Here is a 19745-nt window from a genome sequence, read left to right as displayed (position 1 = left end):
TGTTCATCTGCTAAGAACATGTTGAACTCTCTGTATAACATAGGTCAATGGTGGTATCCAGCCTGGGTTGCAAGATAAATCTGAAGTGTTCATAACTGCTATTCTGATTGTGCATTTGCATTTGTCACATCTGCTGTAGAAATTCAGGAAACGTGATTCTGGCAAAACAATATAAAATGTAAATGTTCAAACTTTCCATTAATCTAAGCTCTTTCAGTACTTCCCAACAATGTTGGCTTGAAGGTTGAACAAGCAACAAACTCTGGAACAAAACATTAAGTGGACCTTGATTTGAGATTGGTTCGTGTGCTGCTGTTTCTACAGTCAAGAATTTTCTACAGTTTTCTTTTTTTCTAGTCAGTTACTAAGTAACTTTCCTCTTATCATCTGTCCACCTCAGGCCTCTGAAACTTCTTCAGTTAAAGCAGATATGTACAGATGTACACAAGGAAAGTCAGAGAAAGCTGCACACTCACAGAGCTGATTAAATTCAACATAAACCCTGAGTAAGGCAAGATGTGCCCAAATGTTTATTTACACAATTTAAAATAAAATTGATTGAACGAGTTGAGTGTGCAGCTTTCATCTCCTTTCTTTGATGTCTACCAGCTTATACCTTCATTTCTGCAACATGCAGCCAGTGACAACTGGTCACAAGATGCTTCATTTGTAGGGGTTACAAACAAAAATGGCTGGAAACCACTATCTTTGATTGTATTTGAATGTATTCATTCAAATACATCAGATCGACTACAGCATTGAAATCATTCAAAAACTAAGAAAACATGCAGTGTGGCTTTTTTTTCTTTTCTTTTTTTTTGCAGTTGCATGGTCTCTCTCACTGTCATATTGCACCATGTTGCAAACCCTGTTACCTTATGCAGGTTCATGTAAAAGCTAAGAGTTATTTGAAAATTACCATTCAACCATCTTCTAGATAAATCCCTGCACAGATGTTTGTGAATGGTGTGTGTTTATCTCCCTACATCAGATCAATCGGCGTTTCAAGGTTTGTCTACTGGGTGGAAAACGAAACCCTGTTCAGCTGCTGAAAAGGGACTTTACTCGTCTTATATCCGTAGAGTACAGGATCACAGCGACACATGGCAAGAAGCCCAGAAGGCCTGTGCTTGATGCTCAGGATTTCAATCATGAGTATAACTGATGCTCAGGTCACTCATCCCTTTGGCTTTGGACCAATCCCAGCTAGTGATGCCCAGGCAAGCCGTCATGGGGTCACTGTGTCAGGCCTGACCATCTTGCACGAACCTCCGCCTGCAGGGCCGAAGGAGCTGACTGACCTAATTAGCAGTTTGAATAATTGCCCTACTGCCTGGCATGTGGCTGATTTGGATGTATGTGTGTGTCTGAGAGAGACAGAATGTGTGTGTGTGCGTGTGTGTGTGCGTGCATGTGTCTGCGTAACAGAGGGAGTGACAGCGAGGACAGATGGTCAATGGCTGGGCTAAAATGAAACATTTTCAGTGCCTTTCAGTCATTGCTATAGATGAATCTGGGGTTGTAGGTGGCTGTAGACAAGCTGCCATTACTCCGGTTGCACCTCACTTGTCAACCCAAATATAAGATTTCAACGTGTGTACCTGTGAAGGATTTCACTTTTTAAGCGCTTATGCCAAGAAATCTGTCCAAGAGATCCTTTAGATTGTGTTACATGTTGAAAATATAGTAATCAAGTGCTATTAAAGAAAAAGATTAGAATGTAAAAAAGTTTTTCCAGACAGCTTGGCATTTATTTTCTTCTATACTGTTATCAGCTGCTCCATTAGTACACGTCAACGCCATGAAAAAATAATATTATAAAATCTCCATTAAATTATCATTTTGCACTTGTACCCTGAGCTACTGTAAATGGAGACTGCTAAAAACAAAGCAACCACCCCACATAGCATCATTTTGCTACAACTTCTTTTCCAGGAGGAATTTCACTGTTACAGTATCTAGTTTTGTATTGAGGAGGACCTGTTATGTTCTTATGTAATATAGCTTTTTGTCCATGTAAATGGTCTACAAAGTCACAAGGCTCAAGGTACACACCAAAACCCACTTTTCTCATTTGCATGAAACGCCTCGTTGGGGGTTGAGGCCTTACTTTCTAGACCTATTGATGTCAAAACATCCCTCAGTGCCACCCACCTGCAAGCTGGACACTCCCTGCAAGCTTGGCACACAGCACAGCACACAACTACTTAAAATGAAGGCCTGGAAAAGTTTTTTTTAGTTTCGAAGCCATGCCGAAAAGACACTGTGTTCTCAATTGCCTGGAGAAATCTACTTTGTTTGCTCTGCCAGTGGCAGAACCAGAAAAAAACTTGGTGGCTGGAATTCATTCATTTTTACCACAGTTCCCGCCACTGCTCCAAACATTTTACAGTGTGCCTGGGACTTCAAGGAGAACCGCTTCAAAAAGTATTGGATAGTATAGTATATAGCATAGTTCAACAAATTTTTGCAACGATTACAGGGCAGCTCCCACTTTATGTCACAGACATAAATGACAGGCTCACAATATTTAAGGATGTATTATTATTTGTGGATTTGTGATGTTTAACTAAGTTGCCGGTGACTTTTCAGTGACTATGAGAACAAAGTGGTGACAAGTCCCTACCTTTGGAGCCCAAAGCCTTGAAGTCCAATTGTCTGTCCATTCCTTGATTATTTATATTCCTTTAGTCCACAAGGGTCATCAGATTTAAAAAAAATCAAAAGGGTTTTTCATAAAAGTCCATTGCAAACTGTTGAGCGACATTCCTGCCATATCCCTCCTTCTGACTGCCTGACAGTGGGTATACTTGTTTTCCTGCTCCAGTCCAGCTTGCAAAGGTCGATCGGGTCTACCATCTTCTTCAAGATTGGACTCTGGGTCAAACTGATGGCAGCTGGCAGAAGCGACGCCATGGCTCTGGACAGAACGTGTAGTTGCCGGGAAGGGTTGCATTCAGTTGAAGTGTGCAAACGTAGTAATGATGGTGGTGTTAGGGAGTGCAACACATAAATCGGCCATGTGCAGCAGACACATCGCCCAAATGTTATGTGGTCTCACGCCTTCCTGTGATCTGCCCCTGATCACATGTCAAGAGTTTTCCCCCAGACTGTCCCTACTGACAGGATTCCCAACTGAGAGTCACGAAGCAATATCTGCCTCTATTTAAATCCCCCTGTTCTGGCTGAGAGAGCGGTTTCAGCAAGCCACACAGTGCTGTAAGCACTTGTACAAAGGCCAAGTGCAATGCCTCAGAGGAGTATTGTTAGTCAGTAGTCCAGTGAGGAGGAGTAATGAGCCGAGCAATCAGTGTTACTTGTTCATAGCTGTGACACACAGCTGACGTGGCCTTAAATGGAGTTTAACAAGCCTCATGAGGGACTTTGTGTTGTGCTACATCAGTTTTTAAGCTGAATATACCCAGATGTAGATGGCAGCCATTCTAAAAGAAATTGTACTCCTTGTTTCTTGTTCTGTGCTCTCTGATGAGCTGATAATCGATAGGGGCGACACTTGTGCAGAAGCAGTCATCGTATTCTATTTTCATCTTTATTGTGCTGCCAGACTGAGTTTTTCGTGACATGATGATTTTTCCAAATGTTAATTAATCTTCTGAAAAATGCCACTCAAACTACAGGAGAAGAGAAAGAGAAAAAGTAAACGATGGAGCGGGGTTTAAGAACCCTGGGGAGGTTCGAAGAGAAACTTGTTAAGCTACATTAATGTTGAACTTTGCTGACAGACAGACAGAGAGAGACAGAGAGGGAAAGAGAGATGGAAAAGGTAATAGCGATCTCTCAATTGAGGATGTCTCATTATTTGTGGTGATGTGAATCGCATCAAAGCAGCTTATTATGATCATCAGTGCTCGATAGTGGAGATGGAGGTGATCCACTCCTGGGCTGAGGGCACAGCCATAGTGTGCTATTGATTTGGCTGTTAAGAGGTGCTTGTGTTACAAAGGGCATGCATCTCAGTCTTCCATTAAGATAATTATGCTTTCTGTCGCCTTTTGCACACCTCTCTGGCCCGTTGAATGAATAAAATCGCAGATAATTAAGTTGCTCTTTATGTGTTTTTTGCAGAGCTCAAGAAACTAAGCAGCTACGTGCCATGTGCATGGTTAGGCAGGTGCTACAAGGAGAGAAATAAATACTTCCTCAGCGGAGAAAGGAAGCTGACTTTATCATAAAGCGCAGGATCATAGTGACTTTATAGCTGTTCCATAAAATTCTAAATTGGCCCTTCAGATGTTGAAATTTTGAGAGAGCAGTTCAGTTTTGTCTTGAGCATGAACTTAATTGGGTGTTTGAAGTTATTTCGATGTTGCTGAGAAGTTGTTCTGCCATGACGAAACACTGTCTATAATGAACGCAGACAGTGTGACATTACACAGGGCTATAACCCCGAAACTTGACACAGTGCCCTCTGAATGCACACTGCTTGTGGTCTTCTTCCACCCTTTTATTTGACACGCCAAGGGCCTTCTCGGAGGACCTGTTTTGTAGAGAACCATTTGGTATTAGCATTTTCAAAAGGGCAATCGAGTCAGCGCGTCAGAAAACAGGGAAAGGTCACCGGGTTTCCTGCCGCTTAAAACCACCACACTCTATCAAGTTCTTGCCTTGCTGCCACGGACCGACTCATGCCAAATTGAGAGATTGCCCATTTTTCTCCCCAGTGACATTAAGAGGGTCATTTAGCACTCCAGCTTCAAAAACCCTGATCAGGCTGAACGAGGCCTTTCCCCCCTGAACTGCAGCAGACAGGAGTCAGTGGAATGTGGTAGCTCAGGCGGGTTAGGGCTTGACTGTGACATGACTGGCACCGAAACCTCTGAGGTAAAACCAGCGTGCTGGTTTGGGAAAGGGCTGAGAGCACTGGAGGGTGGTTGCGGGGGGATTTCTCCATGAACGTCTGTCTGGCTTCCAGTGAAACTGGCGGTGCGTGCCTGGTGCGTGCTGTGTGGCAAAGCAAGCAAGGGCCCCCACGGAGGCTGGTTCCAGCGGTGGGGGAGATGTGCTTACACGGTTGAGTTAGCTAAGCCTGCAGATCCAGAGGGGACAGAAGGGGTGGCATGGGGAGGAGAGGCAGAGCTCCAGGGAGCAGCGTGAGTCTTGGCTGTGGATAAAAGTGCCGCCTCACAGGCACCGATATCTCTGAGTACCCCGGGGTTGACCTTGGCAAGACTGCACTCACTGCCAACCCATCTGCTTTTATAGAGATGTAATGGTTAGGGTGGTAAGTGAGGAACATTATTACAGGTTTGTCAGTAGAAATATGTTGCAGGCACCAAACTGACACAACACACATCACTCAAAATCAAAACAATGATATTCTCACAGCATAAAGGAAAACCATTAAGTCTTTATCTGATAAAATGCTGATCTTTTTACATTTACATCCACCCATTTATTTTCTATACCCACTTACTGTGTGCAGGGTCAAAGAGACTTTATATTAGACCTGATTCAACTAACCGCTAAGTACAAACAGTAGCAAAGTGCATACAGATAAATAAAGATGAATGGATGATACTAAATGTACAGAGTGAACCAAACCTAAAGTATATGTACACTATGAATTGATGTAAATATCATAACAGTGTGAACAATAAACCAATTTATACTATGCTAGCAAAAGTAAATGTATGTATGTGTATTATGCAGTGTAAAAACTAAAAGAAATAAATGACTTAAAGGCCCTAATATGAGCAGATTTGTGTATTTTTGTTTGTCATTTATCAACATTTGAATCAGATTCTGATGACAGTTGATTGGCCGTTTGGTTACTCAATCAAATCTGATCAAACCACACCCACACAGTTAAATTCTAAATAAAGAATAACTAAAGATGTCTTTTTCTGAACTTTCACTTCTGTACTTACTTTATTGTAATTTATTCAGTTGTGAATAATTCCTGCTATAGAGAACTACTTAAGATCCTACAGGGTTTTCTGGAGCTCTAACCATTTATTTATATTTACAGCTACCAAATAATAAACTTGAAGTCTTAAAATAAATTATAGTAAAATATTAAAGGCCCAAATATTTCTTTTCAACATATTCTTTTTTTTTTTCAAAATATATATATTTTTTTATATTTTATTGCTGTTTAATGCTGAAACTGACTGAGCATTGGATTTTGCTGGTGAGGTTTTATCTACAGTTGGATCACAGAATTACCTATCGGTGTCTTTCTAAGTATCATTTTATACTGCAAACACTATATCACCATATCACTAAAATGCGCGTATGTGTAATAAAACAAACCCATTCGTTATATATTATGTCCTGACACAATCCATGCGCTTTTCATTGGCTAATACCTTTTCTCTCCCACCACCTGGTGTCCTGTGGCATCTCTGGGGTTTGAATGAATTTTATTTTCTTCAAATCAAATCTCCTGATTAGAAGTACAGTGATTTTAGTGAATCTCAGTCATGTCCTTTTCATTTTCTCCTCCCTCCTCTCGCCTGGTCCTTCATTGCCTCTGTCAGTCTGTAAACGACGGCTGAATGTTGTCTCTCCACCTGCTCCTCTCATCATCAGCATGTTATCATCTCCTGAACACTCTTTCTCGCTCATTGCCTCCTTTCTCTCCCCTCTCATCACCTGTCCTCCCCGTCTCTCTCTCTCTCCACTTTCCCTCCCATACTCCCCTCGTCCTTTTTTGCCTGAGCGGCATGTGGTGAGCAGGTAAATAAATCACTAAGCAGCTCTGGAGAAGATAACGAGGCAATGGGGGATACTCTGCACTCTGCAGATGTGTGCAGATGCTTCGCCTGGGGCCACATGGAAGAGGACCATGCCACTTGATATATATACACCAGATATCTGCTACGCCCCTAGAAAAACACATGGACTCTAATCATGCTCTGAATAAACACTGTTTTCGATGCATGCGGCGTACTATTTTGCCTGTCTGTATTATGGGAGACAGAATAACATTTGCAGGGGCAGAGAGAGGCACCAATACAAATTTACCATATTCAAGCTTTTCTTGCATGCTCTCTGAATATACCACTCTTCCAGAATCATTCATCGTCTCCCACCAGGAGGCCAAGGAAGCCCCGAGGGAGGTTAAAAGAGGGTGAAAATGTGCCCAGGGTGAAATTTCACTCTTGGTGAATTTACATGCAGCCGATACAGAGACAATCACCGACACGCAAAGGCCCAATTACATTTTCTGAAAAGAAGAAGAAAAAGACAAAATTGTGACATTAGGGTAATGAAGGGAAAACTTTGCTAATGAGAAAGAGAGACAGAGAAGAGAGAGTTTACTTCTATGCTGGTTTGGTGACAGACAAAGGAGCATAGTTCAAGAACACTGAAAGACTCAGAAGAGGACTTTTAACTTGCAATTAAATCCCTGCTTTGGAAAAATGATTATTCTAGCCCTGGGAGAAAGAACGCTAGCTTTTCATCATTTGGAGGAAAAAAAACACTAAAGTGGGGAGATGAGGTGGGAAAGATGAGGAGCAAGTAGCAGAGTAAAGGCTGCCATCAGAGAGATATCCTCTTACTGAATGACGCTAATAAGCAACACGGAGAGATGAGGAACACAGGGACAAATAGATCGATTGTCCAACCACTGACCAAATGTTGAGTGAGGAAAAAGATAAATGAGTGTGAAAAAATTATCACAGCACATTATACAACACACAGTTTTCTATGATTGCATTATACTGTTATAATTAATGTTGGGGCGGGTCTCCAATATGAAAAGGACGTAATTATTGCAGAAAAATTGCCAGGGTGTGTGTGCATGTGTGTAGTGTAGGCATGCATAAGCATGTGTGTATGCATGTGGGTTTTGTGTGTGTGTGTGTGTGTGTGTGTGTGTGTGTGTGTGTGGCTGCTGCATGTAGAAGTTTATGACATTGAGGAGTTTTCTTCTTGCTGATTAGGCAGGTGAAGTGCTACAGTATATTAGGATTTGCTCAGCTAAATGCTTCATGGCATCTAGACAATGGCTTATTTATTAACACTTCTGCCAACCATTGGCAAAGCAAATGGAAGCTCAATTAAGGCGAATAAATTAGGATTAACGCAGAAATGCAGCGCATTTTCATTTTAATTAAATGTGTTTATTATTTATTTCCAGAGTCGTTGCAGGGGGGAAGCAGGGGGGGAATCAGACGCCTCACTGCCTCCTTACAGGATGACACAGGCTGAAGGAAAGTTACCCAGGTAGAGGTCTGTGTAATCAAAGTTGCTGCTGTCTGACATATATTACACATTTTATGACAAAATGATATGGCTGCCATTAGCCCTGATAGAAATTCACAGAAAATCCTCATCTCACTGCCTGATTTTAAACACATTTACAATCCCTGCAATGCGACAGAGGGAGCCGAATCAACACGGCCCTTCCATTTCATTCTTTTAAAGTTACGCTTGGCGAGGTTTTATGAGCTCCTACACAAATCATATTAGATGAGTTGCCACCAAGTCATTTCTTTTATATTACTGCACCTCATCACATCCCCAGAAGGAGAGAAAGGCAAGAAATACAGCGTGGTGGCCCCACGTAGAGCGCCACATCGCTAAATGACATCGAGACAGCAGAGGGGTGACACGTGTCGTGTCATCGATGTCATGGCAGCGCGTCCCGCTGTCTTGTACAGTATAATCTAACCAGCCCGGGTGTTCGACAGGCTTTTTGCGCCACGCCAGTATGGCTTCTTGGAATGGTGGTGCAATGACAAGACAGATGAAATCATGGGCATGATGCAGGCAGATGGACAAACAGACATAACTCCCCCCTACACTCAGTTACATCCAGCTCTAATTGAATTATAGATCTCCATTATGTAGTTTTGTTGCATATTTTTCTTATAGTTTCTAAAGTTATAGTTATAATTTGCAGTGCAGCCACAACAAAACTTGACACTAAAACTTGGCAAACATCATTGGATTTAATGACAGCCTGGCAGAATGAAACTGCAAGACTCTTTTTATTACACCTACCACTCTGATGCGTGGATGAATGGGTTGTCAGTCATTCGTGGAAAAATCCCGTTTGGATTTATCTAAATAAACTAGAATACAATGCAGTCATATAATATGTATATGATGTGTTTGGTTGAGAGAAAGTACTTTCTATTATAAAGAGGAGGAACTCACTCCTTTATTTCCATTTTTCACTTTCACAGTTGGTTTCCCCAGCTACACGTACCTCTAAAACAAACAAAATAAGGAGAAGATTAAGGGTAAATGTGCTTCTAAATTCAGGCAAGTTCACTTAGAAACACAGAAATCCAATCCATAAATTAGAAGTGAAGAGAGGCTCGTGGGAGGTAAACAGATACACTATTAAGATAAATTTGTTTCATCAAAAAACAATTCTTGAAATATATTACATATCTAAACCTACATTAACATTTCTTTGTTTTTATGATTGATTATGTGATTATTTATGATTATGATGCTGTAAGGTGACAAACTACGTATGTACACAAGACTCATTATACTTTACCTTCTACAGAGAATAGACCCAGACTGGTATACTGCCATGAAAGTACTATTAGAGCTGGACAGACAGGCAAAAGAAAGAGGCATCCAAATCCTCTCAACTCCCCAGCCAGCAGAGAAGAGTGACATTTTACTGAAATGACCTGAACACAGCCAATCACTATCGCTGAACAAAAATCTGTCAGTCGCATCAACAGTCATAAACAGTGGAGGAGCCGCTCTGACTGGAGGTATTATCCCCTCAGTTTAGCATAGCTTAGGTTAATTGTCTTTTCTGTTGTGTTTTATTTAGTAGTATGACTTATTTAGCATTATGACTTTCAGCATAGCCGTCTCTTTACAAGACGAGCACTTAGTCTGTGGAAAAATCAAACTGGAGCTAAAGTGTTTTGCTTGGTGCTGGTGGAGGTAGGTTGGTTGGTTATTACATAATTACATAAAGCGTAACCCTTTGTTGTGCGTTATTTCCCCTCCACACCTGAACCCAGTAGGAGTAAAACTGTAGCCTCAGCAGCACTCTGCTTTGAGTGGTATAAATACGCCTATACGTCCATTGTCTTCTCGGATAGATACAAGCATGAATCAGCTCTCCATTAGACTTTCATGAGGGAGCAGAAAGACAACCCACAGCTTTTATTTCCTTTACATTACCTCTCTGGTCACAAAGGTAGAAGGTTGCTTCGCAAACAATGATATATGGCACATACCCACACAAATGCATTTTCATAAAGAAGAGCCCTATAGATACTTATTATAGGAGAAAAGGAGCTTGGAGCGCTGAGGCAGACAAAAGGTGGAAGCCCTGTGGTTTTGTAAACACCTGGATAGAGAAGCTGTTTGAATGGAACCCATTTGAGTATTGAGGTAAATTAATGAGCCTTATATAGCAAGTCACGTTGACAGCGGCTGGCGACGAAATTAACAAAATAATGAGATTTCGAAAGGACAGAGAGGGCAAAAGAACCAAATGGAAGGGACAGATGAAGGGGAAAGAAAGAAAGAAAGAAAGAAAAAAAGAAAGAAAGAAAGAGAGAAAGATGTCATTTTAGAGGAGAACGGAAGGTAGGTGTGGAAAATGATGAGGTAAATGCAGTGAGAGAAAGGGCAGAAAGGGAGTCATAAAATGCATTTATAAACATGTCTCTATAGTAACCAACTGGTAATTTCACTAGCGGGAACGCAGGGGAGAAGGAGGGGGGGGGGGGGGGGCAAACTGGGCCACCATTTACCAGCATCACTAGAATCGGGCTTGTTATTACAGTAAAGAGACAGAGAAGGAGCACAGCGGGAAAGGCTGGACATTAAAATTTCAAAAATAAAACCGACTCAGGTCGTTCGGAATGAAAATGAATACGAGAAAAATCCTGTAGATTGAGAGAGAAAACTGACAGGCGCTCACACCCCATCGCTTCCCCGTAAATACGAGCAGAAAACAGGTCGTGCTCCCCAGGGCTCTGTAATTCTGTGATTGGTCTGTAGTTTTACCCTGCTGGGGAATGATTCCATCCTTTCCCTTTACTGTGAGGGCGCTCTGAGCCTCGCTGTGTAAAATCACAAGCACTTACAGCCCACCTTTACTACAGTAGGTAGGTGATAATGTTGGCAGAGTAAAGACAAAAAAGGTGAGAGTGAACATGGAAGGTAGAGGTCATTTTTCCTGTATCAGTACGTGCTTCACATACTGTACCAGAGCTGCACCACTTTTCTACTATGTGCAATTACCCTTTAGCTGTGTGATTGCTTAGTGATTACCAGGTGTGTGTGTGTGTGTGTGTGTGTGTGTGTGTGTGTGTGTGTGTGTGTGTGTGTGTGTGTGTGTGTGCGCAAGTGTGTGTGTCTTTTGCTGTTGTTGTTCTTTCATCATTTATGCACTGCTACACGAGCCATAATGCTTTCTAATGTACTGTAACAAACAGCCATTCTCTATTACTGTACGTCTCTTTTCTCCTCCCCTATGGCTCTGCCTTTGTCTCCCTCACACACACACACACACACACACACAAACACTGCACACGTAAGACACTGATCATGTAATACACCATAAAGGCATGGGTGGGATTGTATGCGAAATCTGCCTGAACACCCACTTCCACGAGTAAACCTCAATAATACGTCTGTATGAAATCTACATGCACCACCCTTGACATGCATACAGCAGGGTATTACATCTGGAGTGTGCGATATACTGTTTCATCGAGCTGTCATCCAAGACACTCAGGCGGCGAGAGAAAATTTTAATCTGCATTCAAATTTATGACAGTTTCCATTAAGCAGGAGTATTTGAGCAGAGGAATGAGACAGTATTCCTTTACTTTCAATCTCTCTTTGCAAAGCTGGAGTAAAGACAATCTGGGTAAAACTCTGCCCCTCGCTGCCCCTTCCTTCCTTCCCTCCCTCCCTCGCTCCCTCCCTCCCTCCCTCCACCTCCTCCCCCCTGCTCCCCTGCTCGCTCCGTCTTTCCTGACAAGACTGCAGATAAGACAGCAGCAGACAACAATAAGACCGTGGTCTTGTGGAGCCCACAATGTCACCAGAGACCAAGGGGGGAGCCCTCCCTGGGACTAACCAGGGAGCAGATAAATAAGAGTGCATGCTTGACTCCTAGGACACCATGCAGACTGGAGAATTAATCACGCGCAGAGCAGCCGCTCTTTGATTCCTACAGACCAGCTGAGGCCCGCGTGCAGGAGCTGCTCCTTTGTGGTTCCGGCCCTCGACGTGCACTACATTCATTCACATGCGCGTACGCGCGCTGTCAACAAGCCAGACGGAGATGAATACACGCATACAAACGCACAAACTTGCGCGGCGCTACGCAAACACATGCATGCACAGTGGTAACAGTAGGCACAGCAGCATTAGTCTCGCCGCATGACTGTCCTTGTGAATGATGGCAGCGGCATACGGCCTCAGGTGAGAGTTATCTCGCCACTTTACAAACTCTGCGGTGCTGTAATGTGACACCAGCATGGCTAATAACATGCAATTCCCCCTCCTTCTTTACAGTTCCACATCTCTTTTTCTCACTTTGGCTCTCTCCCACACTCATTTAATTGCTCCCCTCCCATCTTTTCACTACCCCTCTCTCTCTTTCGCTCTTGCTTCCTTTTTGCTGCACTGTTTTGTTCCCTTTCTTTTTCTGTAATTCCTGCTATAGATACAGTACAGGAAATCTATTCCATGGGGAACCCTTGAGGCAACATGCAGAGAAATTAATGCCAAGACCATATCACACAAGATGCGTATAGATATACGGTACTTAAGTTGAGCAGTGTGCTTGCTGCTGTAGAGGACGTATGGGGATTATGCCTGCAACAAAGCATCTGCACTGTAAATGTAGTGTAGAAAATATACATAATACACAGAGAGGAGAAGTAAAAACAAGGGAAATTTAGTGTCCTTGGAAACATTGTGTTAAATCAGAGGAGTGTGGGGTGCGATGAGAGTGTATCATTAATATAGTCTCACAAGGCTGATCAGCCAAATAAATACTGGTTTATGTTAAAGCCACCTAACTTACTTATTCATTTATTATTTATCCTTGCATACATTTCTAATAATGCGGTGATTAATGGCGGTGTTGCTTCTCAATATCTGGACCGCCAGTTGAGAATCAGATTATGTAATGCAAATTCATAACACTTAACCAGCAGGACCCTGTGAAGCACTGGAGCTGAAAACAGGAAATTCTCTAAAGAAGAGGAGATGAAAGACCTACTTATGGACCCAAAGTAGAATTCATTGCACCTGACAGCAAAAGCTTGTCCATTTTATCATTGATAAACAAACACGAGGGGGGGTGAGGGGGTAGTAGCTGCGGGCTTCTCTGTGCTGAACCCAGTCCTGAGCAATGCTTTACTGAGACAATGTTGGGTCCCATTCATCTGGCCCCTGCACGCAGGCCCAGCTGCCAGCATTTGCCTATCTGTCCAGGGAAGGCCTAGTCCTATCACTGGTGTATTTGGGCTAATCCAGCTAATCCAGTCTCTCCCCACGGACACCTCGTATCTCTTTGCTCCCCTCCTTTGATCCAAAGTTGCAGGAGGAAAAAAGAAACCTTCTGTCTTGTCCACGTTTTTCCTTTGTACTACTTCTCCACACACGTCCAATGGGAGGAGGAGGAGAAGGAGGAAACTTGGCAGTGCAGCCTCTCCCTCTCTCTCTCTCTCTCTCTCTCTCTCTCTCTCTCTCTCTCATTTCTGAAAATATCCTGTTCCCTAATCCAGCTGGAGATGATGGGAACAGAGCAGGTTCTTCCAAAGTGGAATATTGGATTCTGCCTGTTGCCCATGTCTGTCCTGCAGGGACCAACTGTGTGTGATGAGTAATCAAGACCCCAACAGGGAGGAAATTCCCTGCTACACTACTACACAGTTTATGATAAACACTACAAACTGAAACAATAACACTACAGCAGCGTTACTAGCGTGCTGTCATGTACAGCCCACATATTGTCAACTGTCTGGGAACATGTTTTCCCTCTGAAAACAATGAAAAACTCTCCTTGAAGACTTAACACTGAGGCAACTGATTACTGATCGGAGACAAAAGGTATTTTTTGAATAAACTAACACCACAGTCGTGTCAGCCACACGAGTAATTGCTTGTTTGTGTTCCTCTGTGCATATTTGATTCACCTGCTTTTTCCACATCAATGCTTACAAATATAGAACAGGCGAGCTCACACTTGCGGTCCATTTTGACATGAATTTAATGAGGAGTACTCTGTCATCATTCTAGGATCAAAAGGTCAAAATCTAATTTTATTCAGACTTTGAGAACTGTAAATCCAGTCAACAGCATTTTGCTTTTCCGCGGTATTGTGTGTTTTTTTAATATTTGCATACATTACCGTCAATCTGTGAACTTCGTGCGCGTCCATGTGCGAGTGCGAGTGTATTCCTGGATGCTCTTAAGTGTCTGTGTGTACCGAGGTATACTTGTGAGTGTGTTGTTGGGCATGGATGTGTGTGGGCTTGTGAGGGACAGTGTGTGGGACTGGGAGTGGGAGTGTGTCATTCAAATGGTGTGCGCTGTGAGTGCTGCGAGGCTGCGATAAGCGTAAAGATCTGATTTCACTTCTCAGTGTGCCTACCGCTTCGGCTAATTTTCATAATTAATTAAAAAGCCGGTAAACATTACATCATGCGGCTGATAAGGTTCCCTGTTGTTCTTCTTGCTTCCCATTAACTGTGAATTATCAGCGTGTGATGCATTTTTCCCTCTGTACCTCACCATTGAACTTCAATGGAGCGATGGTTTGGACCGGACACCACAGTGAACTGATACAACGTGGCCCCCGTCGAACCTGTCAGTCAATGTGATGAGACTGAAGTTGGCGCCAGAGACTTGACAATATGTCTCGTGGATGGTAGTTATGCACTAGACTGTTATGCAGATAGGCCAATTTGTTTTCCATCAGCAGCTTAATGTTCCTTAACATTAACTTGTAAAGGCTTAAAAGTTGATATCCCCTCAAGACAGAGAGAAATATATTCAGAAATCATGTTGTGTTATTCTAGGTTTCCTTCACATCTTTTCATTAATGAGCGAGAGGAGGAGGCCCATTTACACCCCGCACATTTACTGCCAGTTTACAGATGGAGAGAAAAGAAGGAGAGGTTTTTTTATGTTATTTTTTTATTTTTAATTAACTTTTCCTTTCTTTTTTTTTTTTTTTTAAATCCAAGTTACTCCCACTATGATCTAGGATCTCGTTTACAAGCCAAGACAGCAGCTTCATACTGAGCCACTAACAAACCAACAATAAAATAAATAAAACAAACAATTCATAATAAGTGACGTGCAATCTAAGCAAAAAGAGGCAGGAGAGCAGGAAAGACAGGGGGAAGAGGGATGTGAAAGAGGTTTCAAAATGATGTGCTCGCAGCTGCCTGCTGTGAACAAGCCCTCTCAGCATCCAGGTCCTCATTGGTTAGGATGACTTAGAGTGGCGCCACGGGCCCTTCACTCTACTCCACCATCATCCTCCATCTCCGTCTTCTCCCTATTAATCTTTCACTCGTATTCCTTCATTTCTTCTCCTTCCTCCCCACTTCGGTCTTTTTTTATTATTTGCTGTTCTCTTCAGCTTCTTCTTCTGAGTCTTTTCTCCTCATACAACCCTCTTCTTCCCTCTCCTCATCAGCCAAGCATCCTCTTCACATGTTCCCTTTTCTCTCTATATCTGTCTCTCTCTCTCTCTGTGGGTGTCATTACACTGGATACTAATCTAGATTGCCCTTCTGCTTGTCATACTTGTGTAAAAGTCTACACACACACACACACACACATATCTCACACTTATCACTCTCACTGTAACTGTCTCTCCCTCTCTACAGCCCCCACACACTGCTCTAGCTGTCAGCGTCACCCGCCCATAGCAGCTGCAGTGTTTACTTTGGGCTTTCGGTGAATAAGCAGGTCTCCTGTCGTTCGTCCGTATCCTTGCTGCCCTGTGCGTGGAGAGTCGCTGTCAGGATTACGGCCTCGTAATGAAGAGCGGAGGGAGAGCCGCGGACCCAGAGAAGGACAGTACTCCGACAGATTAACGCCGCACATAAGTGTTTTGTTGCACCACAGTGCGTGATTTGACAAACTCATTGCCACTCTCTGTGGGTTTCTGCGAAGCCAGCAATGAACACAGTGATCCTGAGTAAGATTGGCACATCAGGAAAACGGATCAATGCCAAAGCCTGAACGAAGATCGATTCTGTAAAATTATCATCATGCCCAGATTTTCATTTCTTGCTTCAAGCAATTCCAGTCTTTATTCCTAAATCCTTTTTTTTATGGAATAAAATAAATGCACATATACAATTATTTGGAATAAAAATGTTCCCCGAATAATGAAAGAATGCTACAATATTATTGGGTGGCCCACATCCACAAATTGATATTTTGGATCGCTGATTGATCGGATGATGAATCTCCAGTTTGAGGTCTTATGGAGGAGTATTCAAGTAATCCAGTGTCTCTTCGCTCCTTAATTTGTGTCCCACTACTCTTAAGTTAACACTACTGGACGAATAACCCAATTATTCATAGTTCTCTAAAGATGTGGTCTCAGTTTACAACCCATTTCAAACACAAACAAGCTCTTATCACTTCCCCTATACTGGCAAACGTCAATTTTACTCCGTCTCTTATAGACACGATTATGGCATTGGAGAGGGATCAAGTGTGTGAAGGTCCTCTTTAAAGTAAGGGCACTTTATTTCTTTTGAATGGTTAAAGAAAGGCTTTAATATTTGCCCGTCAGATGTCTTTAGATATTTACTGGTCCGCAGTTATGTAACAACACACTTCTTTCTAACAACCCACAGAGTATCTGGATAGATGCCTGTTTGAACATGGATCCAGTTGGCAGGGGTCTGGTGTCAGTTTTATATGATAACATTCAAAAGGTCGCCTCCTCATTTAACCACTAAACGAGGCAGTGGGAGGAAGAGTACAGGCTGGCAGCCCACAATGACATTGGTAAACTCATCATGCAGTTTAAGGTTCTGCATAGGTTACATGTATCTGCAGTTTAAAGTTCACAGTTAACATGTATCTGCAGTTTAAGGTTCTCTGGCAACTGTTTCTGTCTTATTTTGAGACTGAGTTCCGTTCCACTAAAGGGTTCTTATTTTAATGCCAAACTTGACTTTATAGCACCAAGCAATTCATAAAAAATATCTGACATACTGCAGCGTGTCATCTAATTGTTTAGGCCATATGCTCACACATACTCATTTCATTCATAGTGGGAATCCCGACAGAGAAATAGAATAGGGAAGATAAAATGTGTTAATCCCTCATGATGTCCTCCACATAACCTAAAGGCGACGGAAAAGAATGGAATGGAGCATCGAAAAACCTCCTGAGCCCCAGAATCAGCGTGCAACCCTAATAAATATGGAGCCAAACAGGCAGATGACTGTCCACTTTAAATTGCACATTCCAGAGAGAATTGTGACGGAATATATTAAGACTAGAGAGCCATGAAACATCTGTCAGGTAAAGAGAAGGAGGTCCAAGAGGGGCGATGGGAGGAGGAAGAAAAGCGATGAACAGTAGGACTAAGAAGAGGAACAAGAGTGCAAATGCGCAGCAAAGGAGAAAGTGGAATGAAGAGAAAAGTAGGGTGGAAAAGATGAACCATAGTATTTTACAGTGATTTATTTCACGTGGTAAAGCCCTGCTGCTGCATGCCAACATTCAAAAACTTCTGGCCAACAGATTTACACCAAGATACGCAAAAAGCCTGATAAGTTTCCCTGTAGGTGTGTGGTTTGTGTGTGACTGTATCCGTTTGTGGTGTGTGTGTGTGTGGTTGTGTGTGTGTGTGTGTGTGAGCGCACTCCTTTCTGCAAATTGTCTGATGTAAGAACGACTGTGTGCGTGCCATGTGTCTGCGTAGCCCTCGCTGTACATTGTGATGTTGTGGGTGCATGTTGTGTGTGTGTGTGTGTGTGTGTGTGAGTGTGTGGGGGGGAGGGGGGGGGGTCGGAGGTACAAGTTACTTCAATCGGTTGTGTCAATGTGATAATTTAATTTAGAGAGGGCGAACACAGGGACACAGCAGAAGCAAAGAGAACACATACAGAGATATGGATATAGAAAAATATAATAGATAGGGGGAAAAAAGACACCAACCATTACTATTCTGATGCCCTCTTCTTCTGTGCAAACATTTATTCTTTTGGTTTAACAAGATACACCAGGCCATCTGGGTGTGTCGCGCAAGTAGAACTAGCAGCTAACAAAGGCGACGCCCTTTTTTTGCATGTAGTATTGACAGATTTGTTGGCAGTGTGGCAGTTCATCTAATCATGTCAACAGCAGGACATGCCGAACATCATGACTGGCTGCAAAAAAGATGAAACAGGCTTGCTTTAAAGTCCCTACCACGTTACATATGTTTTTGTTTCTCTGTTTTTGTTTTTCCCTCTCAGGCTCACACCACGGTGCATACTGTGGATACTTTTTGTACGTTAGCGTCTGAGATGACAAGCTTATTCACTATGATAGTGAATCAGTTTGTGGTGAGCAGAATGAAATGAGTACTGTGTGTGTGTTGAGTGTGTGTGTGTAGTGTAGTGTCGTGTGTGTGTGAGTGTGTGTGTGAGAGTGAGTGTGTGCGTGAGTGTAAATGTGGTGAACAGTAAAACGCAGTCAGCTTTCCTTCAGCCAATGAATAACGCCTAGGCAGTGATAAGGTCCGTAACCACGGCAAAACGTTTGTACAGACAAAAGATGGTGACTTCAGCAGTTTGGAGATATTTATTACTCCCTGAGCGGTGTGTCAGGTTATGTGAACCCAATAAAAAAAAAAATTAACAAATGAAATTGGAGCTTTTCTTAAGAAATGATTGGAACAATTTCATGTGTAGAAGCCACAAAACTGGTGGCAAGCAATCTGGTGAGCCACAAACAAATTGGTATGAAATATGAGAATGTCACATGCTGTCTTATCTCCAAGTTTAGCCAGCATCTGCAAACTACTTGGCTGATCCAGTAAAAAAATTAAAAGCACTTTTGCCAGGTGTCAAAGTCTTCATCAGATTTGATGGAATACTCTGAAAATTTCAGGCAGAATGGGATTGTCTCATCTTAACCAAAGTGAAAACTGTGATGCGAACTGGGTTTAGGCCAATGCCTAAGTACAAAGTGTACTTAGCTGAGGTGTTGTTGTAACTGTTATAAATGGTAAATTCTGTTTTTTCGCATTGAAAAAGTGAAAGAAAGCAGGTTTGATCGCAATTGAAGATAAGACATGCAGCTTGACACTGAAAGAATGAAAAATAAAGGGTGCAGAGAATTAATGGATGTAAAGAATTTTTACGGAGTGAAATTTTAAATATCTAGTGTCTTAGTCTCCTAAACTTGACACTAATCAAGTTGTTTTTCTTTGTATAAAAGTAACATTTATTCCAGCTTTCCGTGGGACACCACTTGATGAAAAAAAGGCTTATCCATTTTGTGCCACTTTGCATAATCAAATCAGCTATTTGTCAAATAATCCAATTTTTGGAGCAGTAATGTAATCTTGCATTATCAGGTCTACGAGTACATAAGTCTGCCATTTTCAGTTTTTATGAAGACCATATTGCACTATATCGATCTCTCTCTCTTCACTGCCTCTCTCTCTCTTACAGTTTCTCCAAATCCTGTTACCGGGTCTAGGAAAGAGACATTATCCGTAATAAAGGCAGGAAGATGGAATCAACAGGGGAGGAAAACGCATTATAAAAGGATGGTGGGGAGGTAAGTCAACAGGCCTC

The sequence above is a fragment of the Seriola dumerili genome, unplaced genomic scaffold (assembly GCF_002260705.1).
Source record: "Seriola dumerili isolate Sdu_G_001 unplaced genomic scaffold, Sdu_1.0 BDQW01000110.1, whole genome shotgun sequence".
Classification (NCBI taxonomy): Eukaryota; Metazoa; Chordata; class Actinopteri; order Carangiformes; family Carangidae; genus Seriola; species Seriola dumerili.
The sequence above is the reverse complement of the archived record's forward strand: the minus strand, read 5'-3'. Positions refer to the sequence as shown.